This window comes from Ctenocephalides felis, unplaced genomic scaffold (genome assembly GCF_003426905.1).
Source record: "Ctenocephalides felis isolate EL2017-DRISC unplaced genomic scaffold, ASM342690v1 CF-g0.4_SCAFFOLD_01170, whole genome shotgun sequence".
NCBI lineage: Eukaryota > Metazoa > Arthropoda > Insecta > Siphonaptera > Pulicidae > Ctenocephalides > Ctenocephalides felis.
The window spans coordinates 81318469-81333983 of record NW_020537324.1 but is presented as its reverse complement, the minus strand read 5'-3'; the positions used below and the strand labels follow the sequence as shown (position 1 = coordinate 81333983).

Here is a 15515-nt window from a genome sequence, read left to right as displayed (position 1 = left end):
AAAAAAAATCATTTTTGATTTTGGACCATTACTTTAACTTACCCTACAGAAAGTTAAAAAATCAAATGCATTTGTTTATATATTTTTCATATATGTTAATATATTTGATATAGACTTTGATATCAATTCTCCAATTTAGAGATGTCAAACAATTATATAATTAATTTGTACATCCTTTTGACAATTATATGTGTAATTTGATTAACCGTTTATATTACATGCTTCCCTAAAGCTAAATTATAAAACATATGTGGAAACGGTCTCAAAATCAATTGCTAAATATAAATATAAATATAATCATCACCAAAAATCTATTTGATCTTCTCCAAACCAGGGAATGCAATACCGGTATACCGAAATACCGGTATACCGCCCGATTTGTCGGCGGTATTTATCCTAAAAACACCGGTATTTTCGGTATTTTTACATAAGCGCTTTTTGATATATGTTGCACTCGAGTTTAAATTTCTCGTAACAAATTTATCTTCTAATTAATCACGTGATCGATTTTTTAAGGATTTTTGAACCCCCCCCTCGCCTTTAGTAATACGTGGCGATATTCAAAATCAAAAAACATCACGTTTGATTTTAGCTACGAGAAAGAACTAAATTTTTTTTAAATAATGTTTTGATTTTTTTTTTAAAAAAAAAACCCTACCCCTAAAAATAAAAGTCAAAATATTATCTCAACTCGTCATTAAATTGAATACTTATTACTTTCCAAAGGGCTTCACATCTTGTCTAAGTAAATAGAATCGAATTAATAAATAATAATGTTTATTTAATCTTAAGTAAAAATGTAACGGTTTTTTAAAGTGCATCTGCACCAAAATATTTTATATCATAAATACTCACAAATCAACAAAATAAAAATTATGACTGCGTAATCTTTATTTTTTTTAACTTTATACATACTAATAATAATTACTAAATATTTCTGCTTTTTATTATAATCATAAAGTATTATTTTTCGTAAAACGTATCGCATTTTGAATATAATGTAGAACTATTTTATTGTTTTAAGTAAAGATACTCAACAATTATAGTATGTTATTTATCTCGATAAAGTATCGTATTTTAAATTAGTATAGAAAAATATTTTTTTTAAAGTCTTATACGAGTTTTTGGTCTTTCTTACTCATATGTTTGATTCTGGTAAAAAGTACCCAATATACTCATTACTAGGGTTTATAAAAAACCGACATTTCAGAAAACCGGTTTTCGAATTTTCATTCTACTAAAAAACCGGTTTTAACCGGTGTTCGAATTTTATATAGAAAATAAATTTTTGCTCGAATATTCTGTAATTTATCCGCAAATTTAGTGTAACTTAGAGTAGTATTTGACTGAATTTATTTATTGTTCAATTTTATAGACAGTAAACAAAATTATTTTAATTTTAATTAGTCGAACTAAAAAATTTTAAACATTCTAATTATTTTTTGTTTAATAAAATATGATTTAAAAAAACTGAGAACGTCTATCGAATTGCTAATTAGACGTGTCCTCTGTTTACCCACAAAATTTCCTAAAATAGAAAATACTCTTATACTTGCGACCAAATTATGCTTAATTGTTTTCAAAGCCTGATATAATAATTCTAAGTTTTTTGTACTTTAATTTGTGGCTTCTAGGGTTTAAAAGTTAGGGTAGAGGAAGTTACTTCTTCAAGAAGTCACACTGATCTATATTAATACGCTGGTATAAAAATCTAAATTAATATATACAAAACCTTCCTGGGAACCATTGCAGACTGATAAGATATCATATGCTATTGAACCGATATGATTTCAAGAATCAAAACGCTTTCATCTATCTTTTATATTTGGCTATATTTGTCATTTTCCATTTATACAGTGAAAACCGACTTTTTTCACTAAAAAACCGGTTTCCGAATTCCATAATTTTCGCCAAAAAAACGGTTTTTAAAACCGACAAATCCTACTCATTACTGATGATGAGTTAATTAAATAAGGATATAATTTTATTAAATTATTTAAAAAAACTTATTGTTTAGTTGAATTTAATTGTAGTTGTATATATAATTTTTTATACTTTGTACTAGTAACTTTCAATTTTATTTACATTTGTTTTAGATAATAAAAATACCGATATTACCGGTTTTAAAACGAGAAAATACCGAAATACCGGTATTATTTTTTTTTATCGATTTTGCACTCCCTACTGTAAACGGTTACTATATAGAGTTTTTATTAAGAAAAGAGTTTCAACACTTTCAAGAAAATTTTAAGATGATGCCAGTATTTATATGTAGAATATTTCATCGATATCGCTTCCGTTGTAAAATATGAAGTCACCAGGTCTATTCTTTCGGTCCCAAAAGATCTATTTGCTCTTTTATCTTCTCCAAACCGCAAAAAAAATTCGTTCGTCCTTGATGAAATGAAACAAGTTCATGGACCGCGATTATAATATATAGTGGAACAGTCTGATAAATATCAGCATCGTCGTCGTCTCTTGTATTTTGTATTACGTCGTAGACGTATAATAGACGCAACTTAGTAGAAGCCGCCGACTCGGTTCGCAAATTGAGGAAAAAAATTGCAAACCGCAATAAACAGAGAGCTGAGGGAATATTCCTAGACAATCATCATAGAAATTCTGTACTTCCCGTAGGGTAAGTTATTGTAATCGCAAAAAATCGAAAATGAAAATTTTTTTCAAGTCAAATTTCCGAAACTGACAAGGAGAACCCGCGCATTGCCCGTCATTAATAATAAGAGAAAACATAATATTTCAAACACTGGACATTAAAATTGTGGTGTATGGCAGAGTGCCTTGAGGCAAATCGCAGGAGCTCATTTTTTTTTTGAAATTTTTGAAAAAATAGATTTTTTTCAAAATTTTTAAAAACTAGATTTTTTTGGTACAGGAACCCAAAGAAACGAAAACAAAATTTTTATTTGTTATTAAAATCTCTATATAAAATATCTGATAATTTGAAGTTAATATGTCTAATGATCATTTTCGAAAGCCAAATGACAGTTTTCTTTCTAACTTTAACACACACACACGCTTACATCAACTTTTTCTAGGTATGCCAAAATTTTCAGAAATCTTTGAAACATAAATTTACGCAAACATTTTCAATCTCGATTTTTTTGCGTTTATTAGTGATCACGGTCGTTGTATAGTGCTAAATAAGACTTTTGCTAAACTTCGCTATTCCTTACTTTTGTTTATAATTAGTTTAAAATAATATTTCATAAAATATATCGATTATAACCGATACTAAAGATTTATTTAATTATTTTCATTTATTTAATGGTTATTGAAGTTTGATTTGTATTTGGTGGTGGACGTCATTAAAGATCAAATTATATTATCAAAGGAAAATTAGTAACTTAGTAATGCATCAAATATCTTATATTCTAATATGTACGTTAAAAGAATCAAAAGATTTCAGGTCTTTGCAAATGTTGATAAATAAAAGTACGTATTGTTTGAAATAATTTGTTTTAAGGCAATCAAAACACGTGATTTTCTAAGTGCATTATCGTGTGTGCGTGTGTGTGTGTGGATACAATTTTTCGTCGACGATTGCAGGAACATCGATCAACCGATTTGAATAATTCAAAAAACATTCTATTCGTATTGATAAGGAGACGTGCTGATTAGTTTTTGGCATAGGCAGGTCTAGCCGTTTTGGAGATACGGAGCAAAAAGTGCCACAAACGGTAACTCGATTTTTCAGAGAACGGAGCGTCCGATTTGAATAATTCAAAAAACATTTTACTTGTATTGACAGAATGAATAATTGATTAAATATTTTGGGGAAGGCAGGTCTAGCGATTTCGGAGATCTAGTGGAAAAAGTAAAACAAAAATGCCATTTGGCGGTCAAAAATGATTATTAGACATATGCACATCAAATTATCAGATATTTTATAGAGATTTCAACAATAACTATAAATTTTGTTTACATTTCTATAGGTTCCCGTACCAATGTTTATCCGTTTAGACAGCGACGCGGCGCTTACGCGCTTCGATATTTCGTCTCTATGCAGTTAAAGCAGTACGATTGCTTTGAAAAAGAGTTCAGAATTTACAAAATATTACAAAATAAAGAAAACATCTTTTGCAAAAATGTCTTTTACAAAAAGTAAATTTTTGTCAAAAATTTATAGTTTCACAAAAATCTAGTTTTTTCAAAGTTTTGTTCAAAGATGCTAATCTTGTTAAAAAAACATGATAATTACGGGTACGGAAAGTTCTAGCAATTTGCCTTGAGGCACGGTGCCATGCGACCCATTAGTTTGAAATTATTTAAAACTGTTATTGATTATTTTCATTCTTCAAAAGTTTAATTACGGCACGGGAAAAAAAACCTCCGCTTTGCCCTTGCCTCTGGTCACCACGGAAACCGCCGTTAGGCATTACTTCGTGGGGGGAGGATCTAGAATGTTATAATTCTTAACTTGTTTAATTACGGTACGGAAAGTACCAGCAATTTGCCTTAAGGCACAATGCCATGCACCACTAGTTTTATAAATATTTTAATTTTGACACCAGCTTTCCGTCTAATAATATTAGCAATAGGAAAGAATCAGACAGAACAAACGAGAACGAGATCGAGAACAGAAAAGAAGAGATAACCTTGACCTACCTCTCTGCTAACGGCTAATTCGCAACTCACTTAATGTTTACAATGGTAATAAACTTTTTTTCTTCTACCAGAGCAAAAAAAAAATAATAAAAATAATAATATTAACAACTCACTCTTCCGAGGTATGAGTAAAACTAATGCACCGAGGGTAAAAAACAACTGTATACCCTTACATTTGCAACAATACTGGTCAAAAGATTCAATTACACATGACCATTGTTCCTGCAAATTCTTCTCCGACCATTGACTCCATCCATCCAATTTATAAATAGTAAATTGTTATTATTTATCGTTATTGATTTACCAATAACAAATTATCGAGGAACAATAGAAAACCGAACGACACATTGAGATTTGTATGATGTTTAATTATGGGATTTTATTACTGAGGTGATCATCATCATGTGATGTTATGTAATCAAAATTGCACGAAGATAGATGATAGATGCTTATTGTAGTTAATTGAATGAAATCAAAAGTTTTGTAGAACTAGAACTTGATTTCAAGACATGGTATTTTATTTGAAAATATCTTATATATAAATTTCTTCTTCAACTATGTATGAATGATTAATCCTCCTAAAATATAATTCGGATTTTCATGAATCTTCCTGAAGTTTGTTCGGAAAATTAGATTGTAGAAATAAATGGAAAAAATTACAAAAAACCGCTTATCATTGTTAACAATAATACATACAAACGTGTTAATAAAGCAAACTTCCAACTGCCGAAAAGCAGCTGAGATGTGCCAAAAATTAAAATAATATAATAAAATAGAGTCAACATGCGTCTGACAAGTAATGCAGTTCTGCGCATGCGTCTCAAGGTTGTGAAATGTCAGTTCAATGTAATACATACCCTATATTAAAATTCAATTTCACAGATTATTATTTTTTAACTAAATGATAAAGAAAAATTAAAAGCGTTGTTTGCTAATATTTTTAGAAACATACATTTTAACAAAAATAATGAAATGACCAAAAATTATATAAATTATTATCTTAATAAATCACTGTTTCATAGTGTTCTAGGAACAATATTAAGCTAGATATGAAAATGGGGTTTTATAGTCCTCAAAATAAGCTTTAAAATAAGTATTTCTGCATGTAAAATGAGTGAGCTATCATGCAAATAAAAGACGCATACAATATTTTTTTCATTTGAATCAAATAGTTTATGAATGCTATTTTCACCAAAATCAAAAATAATCGTATTCCATCTAGAATTAACTTGGTTTAAGAGATCTTGATGGATTCTAGAAAATACCATAACTTTAGTACAAAAGATTTTCAAAAAACTCATGATTTCATGAAAAAATTCATTAAAAAACAACCAATTTCTCATTATTATATCTGTGAAAATCAAGGGTTTTTTCTGACTAATTATTGCTTTTTATTATTATTCCGCTACACAAATATTGATAGAGTTCTAATTGTTTAAAGAGTGCGCGGCTGTCCAACCGGAGTGTCTTTCGAGCCCTTTAACCCTTCGCCGTTTCAAAATAAGAGAAGTTACGGTAAAATTTATGATAGAGAAGTTGTATGTAATTTAATTACCTTTAAAATAGTGTATTGCAAGTACTGATAAAATCAGAATTAAAAGAGTTATAATTCAATTAACGCCGGGGATGGTAAAGGAATGCACATGGTTCTCACTTCTGAACTTAAGATTAAGATTAACCTATTTGCTAATCAAGAGGTTTCTGAACATTTCTGGCATACCTTCAAAAGATTGGATGTGTGTATGTGTGTGTGGATACAATACACGAATCAACCGATTGGAATGATTCAAAGAACATTCGATTCCTATCGAAGATGTGCTGATTAGTTTTTGGTAAAGACGCTGAGAGAAAGTAGAAGTAGAAAATGGAAATTCGGTTTTTGCGAAAACCGAGCGTCCGATTAGAATGATTAAAAAAAAAATTGGTTCGTATTGTCATGAAGTCGTGCTGATTTGATTTTTTTTCAGGTAGTTCCAACCGTTTCGGAAGTACGCAGCAAGTGTAAAAAATAGCCGTTATTAAGAAAAAATTTCAAAAAAAAATTTCAAGCTATAAATTTTTTTTTTTTTCTGATTATTTCATTACGGTATGGGAAGTACCAGCAATTTACTTTAAGGCGCGATGCCATGCACCACTAGTCTCTTGAGAATTTTGAATAACAATTAATAATGAGTGTGGGTTTCTATGTCCTAAGCCGCGTTAATAGTAAAAATAGAACATTTGCCAATTTTCACTTGTTATTTCTTGCTAAAAATGAATTTTCAGAAAAAAATGTCGGTTAGGAAATATACACTAAATAGAATTATTTTGTCTAATTTATATTTTTATAATGGTGACCCCATATGTTCGAGTTTCATTACAAGTTGAAACTTTTAAGTATCTGTTTTATTAAAAAAATATCGCTTGTGGTGGAATTTCCAAGTTTTTTCGCATTTTTAACGAGTTTCGCAAAGTACAAGGTTCTTATAATTTTCAAACAGACTGCGAGAACAACTTGCACAAAAAGTTTGTGCCATATTTTTCTAACATTATGAACAAGACACTTATTTATAATATGAGACAATGATTAAAAATGTTGGGAATATGTCTTAAATTTGGAAAAAAAAAAATTTTTCGATGAGTCTGACTCGCCTATAATGCAAACAGTTTAAAAAACGAATTTGTGATATATGGAAGAAAAACTAGTAATTATGAGACAAATCTAACTATGTATATTACTTAAAATTTTGAAGTTTTTTTTGCATCTATGCATCTAAATGCTCATACATATCGTATCCTGGAAGTTAGAGTTGCAGAAGTTTTTTCTAAGAATGTAGAATAAATTCATGAATAAATAAATAATTCCATAAGTGTGTCCATGAACATTTTCTTGAGATTTTCCAAATTTTGGATGAAAACATAAAACCGTTCCATCTGGGGTTTTAATTTTCCAAATGAAAATTTTTGCATCTCGTTAGCGCCTATTCGATAACTATAAATATCTTGAATTGTTTTAAATATTTTTTGCTTAATTATTAATAACAATTATGCCGTCGGTATTCAATGTAAATATGTGTGTATGTATTTGCACATGTGTGTGTTTGTAACACCTGTGAGGTGTCATTGCGTTTTTGCAATAATGCACGTACGACTCACGTAAAACTATTATATAACAATATTTATTCATTTGTAATTAGTTAATTACACGTGTTAGCAGTAAATTTTATTTTAAACGACACGTTTTTCCATATATTATGATAGATATAATAAATTTACATGTTACTGCTAATATTTTTCACTTTTGTTCCTCTAATTTTTTTGTAACTTGTAACAGACAGTAGAGAAAAAAATTCAGAATTGATTTTTTCGAAACTTTTTAAATTGTGTACTGATAGAATTTTCCAATTTTGACGTGGCTCATTATCCACAATATAATAATTAAATAAGTGTGTAGTAAAAAAAATAAAGAAAATGTATTCAGAAATTTCAAAAGCCATGTAGAAGGGTTTGGCCGCCTCGAAGATTTTTTTCTAATTTTTGGAAACAACCGTAATAAATATAAACATAAAAATGCGTAATAAAAATAAAGCTTTTTCATTAACTTTATTAAAAAATCTGAATCGAAATTCAGTGAAAAACGAAATTTGGTAAATGTGATAGCAAGGTGAAAATTCAGGGTTGCATCCATGTATTTATTAACTTCCCGTAGAGCAAGTTATAGTAATCGTAAAAAAAATCGAAAATGAAATTTTTGGCATTTCTCGACGTTTCAAAGGTTTCTGAATATTTTGGCATACTTTAGAAAAAATGGATGTATGTGTGTGTGTGCGTGTGTGTATATGTGCGGATACAAATTTTCGTCGACGATTTCGGAAACACGGATAAAGCGATTTGAATAATTCAAAAAACATTCGATTCGTATTGATAAGGAGACGTGCTGATTAGTTTTTGGCAACGGCAGGTCAAGCCATTTCGAAGATATGGGGCAAAAAGTGCCAAAAACTGTAACTCAGTTTTTAAGAGAACGGAGCGTCCGATTTGAATAATTCAAAAAAACATTTTACTTGTATTAACAAGATGAAGAACTGATCAAATTTTCATGAAGGCAGGTCTAGCGGTTTTGGAGATCTAGTAAAAAAAGTAAAAAAAAATGCCATTTGGCGGTCAAAAATGATCATTAGACATATGCACATCGAATTACCAAATATTTTATAGAGATTTTAACAATAAGTATAAATTTTGTTTACATTCCTATGGGTCCCGTACCAATGTTTATCCGTTATCCGGCGACGCGGCGCTTACGCGCTTCGATATTTCGTCTCTATGCAGTTAAAGCAGTACGATTGTGCTTTGAAATAAAGTTCAGAATTTCCAAAATATTTCAAAATAAATTTTTCTTCAAAAAGTCTTTTTTTTTTCAAAAAAAGTAAATTTTTATCAAAAATTTATAGCTTCTCAAAAATCTAATTTTTCAGAGTAATTTTTTTCAAAAATGTTAATCTTTTAAAAAAAATTTTTTTTTGGTACAGGAAGTTCCAGCAATTTGCCTTAAGGCACGATGCCATACCCCACTAGTTTAGAAGTTAATACTGATATCAAGTATGTGATCTCACGAGTATATACTAGAAACTTCGGTAAGGACTCTAAATTAGTCAAAAATATTTCTACAAGTATATAATAAACTAAAAAATACATTTTTATGAACTTCCCGTAGTGCTAAAAAATCGAAAATTAGAATTTTTATATATCTTTACATTATAAAGGTTTCTGAATATTTTGGCATACCTTAGAAAAAATGAATGTATATGTGGGTGCGTGCGTGTGTGTGGATACAAAGACTGTGTGCAAAAAATACATTTACAGATAATTTAGTAATTTTCGGATTTTTCATCATTTTCAAAAAAAAACTGAATTTTGAAAAATTGAAAAAATTATTTCTTAAAAAAATTTGAGAATATTTCGGAAATTTCAAAAAAAAATCGATTATTTTCAAAAATTTCCAAATTCTCAAAATATTTAGAAAAAACGTTTTTTTTAAATACGAAAAAATTTCATACTTCTAAAAAAAATTTTAAAATTTCGAAAAAATATCTAAATTATCATAAAACTTCTAAATTATTAAAAAAATCAAATTAAAAAAAAATTGACGCCCTTCGCCCAATTTAAAAAGCATTTATTTTACAGTGTGTAATAAATAATCTATTTGAAATTAACCAAAACAATTAATTATTAATTATCTTCATTTCTCGAATGTTTAATTACGGTACGGGTTGTTCCAGCAATTTGCCTTCAGGCACGATGCCATACACCACTATTATCATATTAAGATTGACTGACTTTTACTATCAACTTAAAACAAGTTTTTACCATTTTTGTGTCCCAGTTGTATGTTTTTACACAAGTGTTATGTGTCCCTTTCTGTGGGTCAGGTACAACTCGGCTCGAACGCGTATCACATGCACCATCATACATACATATGTAATGCATATGTATGTATGAATACATATTATGTATGTATGATATGTATGGATAGGTGTTGGATAGATCTATTGTATGTATGTATGTATAGATGATGGCTAGATCTATGTATGATATGTATGTATAGTTGTTGGATAGATCTATGTATGTATATATATAGGTGTTCGATAGATCTATGTATGTATGTATGTATGTATGACGTATGTATTATGTTTACGAATAACTGTTTAGTGGAACGGTTAAATTCTCGTTGACTGTGTTGAATGCACATGGATAAAATACTCTATCATATGTTTCACGGTTCGGCGGCGCTCGGATTACACCGAGATCGAGATCGGTTCGGTATGGATTTAGCTAGCCACGTTGGGAAAAGAACGACTTAACCGATTTTGGGTGGTAAAGGAAATATTTGTTGAGTGTTGATGATGCACGTAGATTTTTGGAAGACGGGTCGGTAAAAATTTGATTATACCGTCAAACGTTGTCTCAATATTCTGTTTTTTTCTAGAGATTTTCATCATTGAATAAAATTTTCAAAATTATTTACATTGAAGACTAAACTTTACTTTTAGAGTTTGTTGGCTATTTTAAGATGGCTTTTTAATGTAATTTTAGCTTAAAACACGTTCAATTCCCTTTCCTTCCTTTTCTAAATATTTTCTACCAGCTATCTTTGCATATATATATTTATTTTATTTATTCATAAGCAAACCGTAATCAATAATAATAGTTATTATTTCAGGCTCTTGTCAAGCTTATTCATAGTTAATATTAAAAGGATAGTAATTTTATAATAATCATAGTAGCTGCACGAATTTCGCATCTGAAATATATATATAAATATATAGTTACAAATAATCCAATAACACGCTTTATAAAACACCACTAACTAAAACTTAATTAATTTAATTTAAATTATCACTGTAGAATCCTGCTTTCTTCGGCATCTCCAACATACGGCTAGACGACCCGGTACGTTTGGCGCCCGGGTCGACACTCTGGCGATCCCTACGAAAAGCAGAAACCAGAAGGAGAACGTTCGATCATTGCCTTAAGGTCAACTCCGATAGATAATAGACAATGCTGGCATATAGATAAAAACCTTGGTGGGTAAACCATTCGAAGTTGTATCGATATTGTAGACAAAACTGACTTCTGGTCGAATTCATTTTAATTTGGCTACACTTTGGCAACTGTAACTGTAACTGTGACAGTATCTTGTAAACAACTAATAAGGGCGCGCAAATGATCGGTCAATAATAAATGAGTATTATGTAAATATTAAAAAAAAATATATAAATAAGTGGATGTACCTGAGACTTCGTTCGCATGGAGTTTTATGTTCGCATGCGATTTATTAATTTTATGTTTTCTCGACGTTTAATGTCATTCTGAATCAAATTAGACCAAAAGTAGAAAAGCTCTGTGTGTGTTTGATATTTTGGCGTTCCGCCGACGTTTCAATAATTAATGCGATTTGATACAGACTAGCGTTTATAAGCATATTGTGCAAAAATCGGCCCAGCCATTTCTCAACAATTTGCAGAATAATGTAGTAATAAATGTTATTGTTTTAGTTGATTATGTATACGTATCGGGAAGTTCATGCAACTTGCCTCAAGGTAAAATGCTGATTACAGCTAGTTCAATTACTAAATTTTAGGCAATTTTCAATGGATATCAAAATATAATCTCAAGCGAATATCTGATAATGGAGAATATTTTAAATAAACATTTATTTACATATATACGTAATGTAACACAAATTTACTATTTACAAACAAAGATGTAAATTAATTATTACAAAAATATTTTCTCAATATCCAATAATAAATTTGATAATACAATTTCACATAATAAAAATATTGATTTTTTTTAAATCCATTGCGAGACTTTAGTAAAAATCGTATTCGATTCTTATCAAGAACACATCATAGTTTTACACATGATTTATGATAAAGATTTTAGATAAAACGACCAGAGACGCATTAATGATTATTTGTGTCTATATTTTTTAATAATTTACAATACTGCATTTATTAAATTTATAATAATATATTTATAAAATTTAATGATTTAATTCCATCTATTGAAACAAAAATAACCATCTATTGAAACAAAAATAATAAATATGAATACTACACAAATTTTAGTATTTGCTATTGCATAATAAACATATCGAGAAATAATTTATTCAAATTATAAAATGTTTATATATATATAACACGATATTACTTTCTTTGAAAAATTATGTCAAAGTTTTAAATTTTTTAATTATGTACAAAGTCTAGAATTTTATGCAGGCAGTACTTCAAATGAAAAATGATGTTACCTTTAAAAAGATAAAATTCAATTTTGAAATGTTTAACAAAATTTATTATATATTTAATCAATTACATTTCACATCTAGAATGGCTTTAAAATATATAGAACGCTATATATTTTAGTTTAGGAGAAAAGTATAAACTGCCAATTTTATAATTTAATGAAGGTCCCTCATAAACTTTTTATTAAAGATTTCTGGAAATGATAATTAATTGTTAAAACCGATAAAACATATAATCGATAACACTATAATTAATTTATTCCAAATATTTTTCTTGCATTTTTTCTGAATATAATCAGGATCATACTTTTAGACATGTTTAGATAAAATAATAATAATTACTTATTTAAATACTTCAAAGGTTTTGAGGCCAGAATTCCAAAAACAAAAACTCTCGCAGAATGCAACTATTTTTTTAAATAAAATATAAACTTTAAATTAATATTTTTTTTTTAATTTAAATACCCTAAACATAAGGCTTGAATTAAATATGTATTTAAATATGTGCATTAATAAAGTACAGTTTTTTTTGCACATTTAAATATTATAAAGTTTTTGGAGACAAAATCCTAAAAATAATAAAGACAAATATTTTGTGAACTAAATTGGGGCAAATTGCTTAACCATAAAAATATTTTGGGCATTTGTGATTTTGCAAAAAACGACCAAAAATTATTTTTCACTGTTAATAGTTTTTGTTCTTACACCCTGATAACTTTTTTCTTTAGGAAGTTTCAAATAGTTCAAACATTTGTGATTTGAAAAAAAAAGACTTAACTAGCTGTAAGTGGAATTCTGTCTTAAGGCAATTAAGGCATCGTGCCTTAAGGCAAATTGCTGGAACTTCCCGTACCGCAATTCAAAAATTCGAGTAATTAAAAATAATCAATAATAATCAATAAAAGTTGATCAATGATTTGAAACTTTTAATAGATTTTCGAACCATATTAAATCATTCTATCTTAAATCATTTATTTTGAAATATTTCGGAAATTCTTATCTTTTCTTCAAAGCAATCGTACTGCTTTAACTGCATAGAGAAGAAATATAGAAGCGCGTAAGCGCCGCGCCGCCGTCTAACGGATAAACATTGGTACGGAACCCATAGGAATGTAAACAAAATGTATACTTATTGTTAAAATCTCTATAAAATATCTGAAAATTTGATGTGCATATGTCTAATGATCATTTTTGACCGCCAGATGGCATTTTTTTACTTTTCTACTACATCTCCGAAACCGCTAGACCTGCATTCATAAAAATAACTGAGTCACCGATTTTGGCACTTTTTGCACCATATCTTCGGAACGGCTAGACCTGCCTTCGCTAAAAACTAATCAGCACGTCTCCTTATCAATACGAATCGAATGTTTATTGAATTATTCAAATCGCTTCATCCGTGTTCCCGAAATCGTCGACGAAAATTTGTATCCGCGCACACACACATACGAGGACACATACACACACGCACACATACATCCATTTTTTCTAAGGTTTGCCAAAATGTTCAGAAACCTTTGAAACGTAAAGATATATAAAAAATTTCATTTTCGATTTTTTTGCGATTACTATAACTTGCCCTAAAGTTAAAAAATGCATACAAAAGTCTGGAAATTAAAAAATGTGTTATAAATATTATATTGGAATAAAATTATTCTTTTTGAATTCAAATGTGATATATGGAAGTTTAAATTTTAATTAAATTATTTTGAAACTTAAATAATTTTGAACATCTTTTTTATTTTAAAATATCTAATTAATCATAAAATTAATAATAAATATTAAATATTTTATTTAATCACCAAATTGAATTTTGGAAAATTTAATGTATAATGGTAACTGCACTCACACACACACACACACACTCGCAATAGATATATATATATATATATATATATATATATATATATATATACATACATACATACATACATACATACACATACACAAGTATCATATTATGATCAAATAATTCAAGTAAACTACTAATTATAATTAATTTATAATCACTTTGACAACTCCGCATATAATTATCCTTCTACCTAACAAATCCACACAAATTTCCGTCAAATTTACAAATTATTACAACTGCAAAAACCACTTTGAAAACCAAAAAAAGTCCTCGACGAATAAAAACACGAATTATTCGATATTGCTCTTGGCCATGCCAACGCGTATAAAACATTTGCCGTCGCATTCGAACAAAATGCATTTATTAAATCTCCATTAATAAAAGACACATGGAAATAGAAAAGTAATAAAATTATATGCAAAATGCTTTCGATAAACTGCTTATATATTGTAGGTGTATTGATAGTGGAAATTGTTGGAAAATCGTCCATTTCGTTGACAAATCGTATATGTGCATCTGCATGCACGAACGAATCAATGAACTTGTGGCCATTGATAGAACAAGTAACATATAAATACAAGTGTTTAGGTTTAGGTTTGTTTTTACAACTTAAAAGCACTTGAAAATAAAAACAGGTAGCTAAATTTATGACACAAGGGCATTTTGGTACTTGAAAGTAACCCCCCATAAACCCTTCGTGCACAAATGAGAGATATAATCAAACCCACCCCGGGGTAAAAATATACCCAAAAACATCCTGCAACATTTTATTTAAACATTACATATATCCTTTACCTTTTACCTTGTGTCCATTACTACTACTACCCCCGAGTGTAAATTTGTCAATAAGTTTTAAGATGCCATATTATAGAAATGTAAAAGAAGACTTACCTAGAGAAACATTTGTGACACTAATTAACATAACACATAACTAATTACACTAATACTACACGAATTTTATGATAATTTCATATATATTTCGACATTAAACATTTTTGGCGTTGCCTCTGATCTTCTGTGTACACTGTTGACTGCAGTGAAGTTGTCGGGTGTGCGTTTCGACATGGAGCAAGCGCTGCCAACAGAGGGAGGTGAGATGGGCGATGGCGCGGGATTCGAAATTATAAATGACATATGATTTGTTTTTAAACAATTTATTAATTATGTTTAAGCGGGTAAATTACACTAAATTGGTACAAAATAGTTTTAGTATGAACATTAATATGATAATTATGAGTTTTTTGTGGTACTAGC

The 15515-nt window shown here is 29.0% G+C and overlaps 1 protein-coding gene across 1 annotated transcript in view; it reads right to left on the bottom strand.

Annotated features, from left to right (window-relative positions):
• LOC113367764 overlaps positions 1-15258 on the bottom strand; it is a 31846-nt gene extending 16588 nt beyond the window's left edge. Inside the window, exon 1 of the mRNA XM_026609344.1 lies at positions 15153-15258. The gene's annotated coding sequence lies outside the window, so the exon portion shown is untranslated. The remainder of the gene's footprint in view (positions 1-15152) is intronic.
• Between the last annotated feature and the right edge of the window lie 257 nt (positions 15259-15515).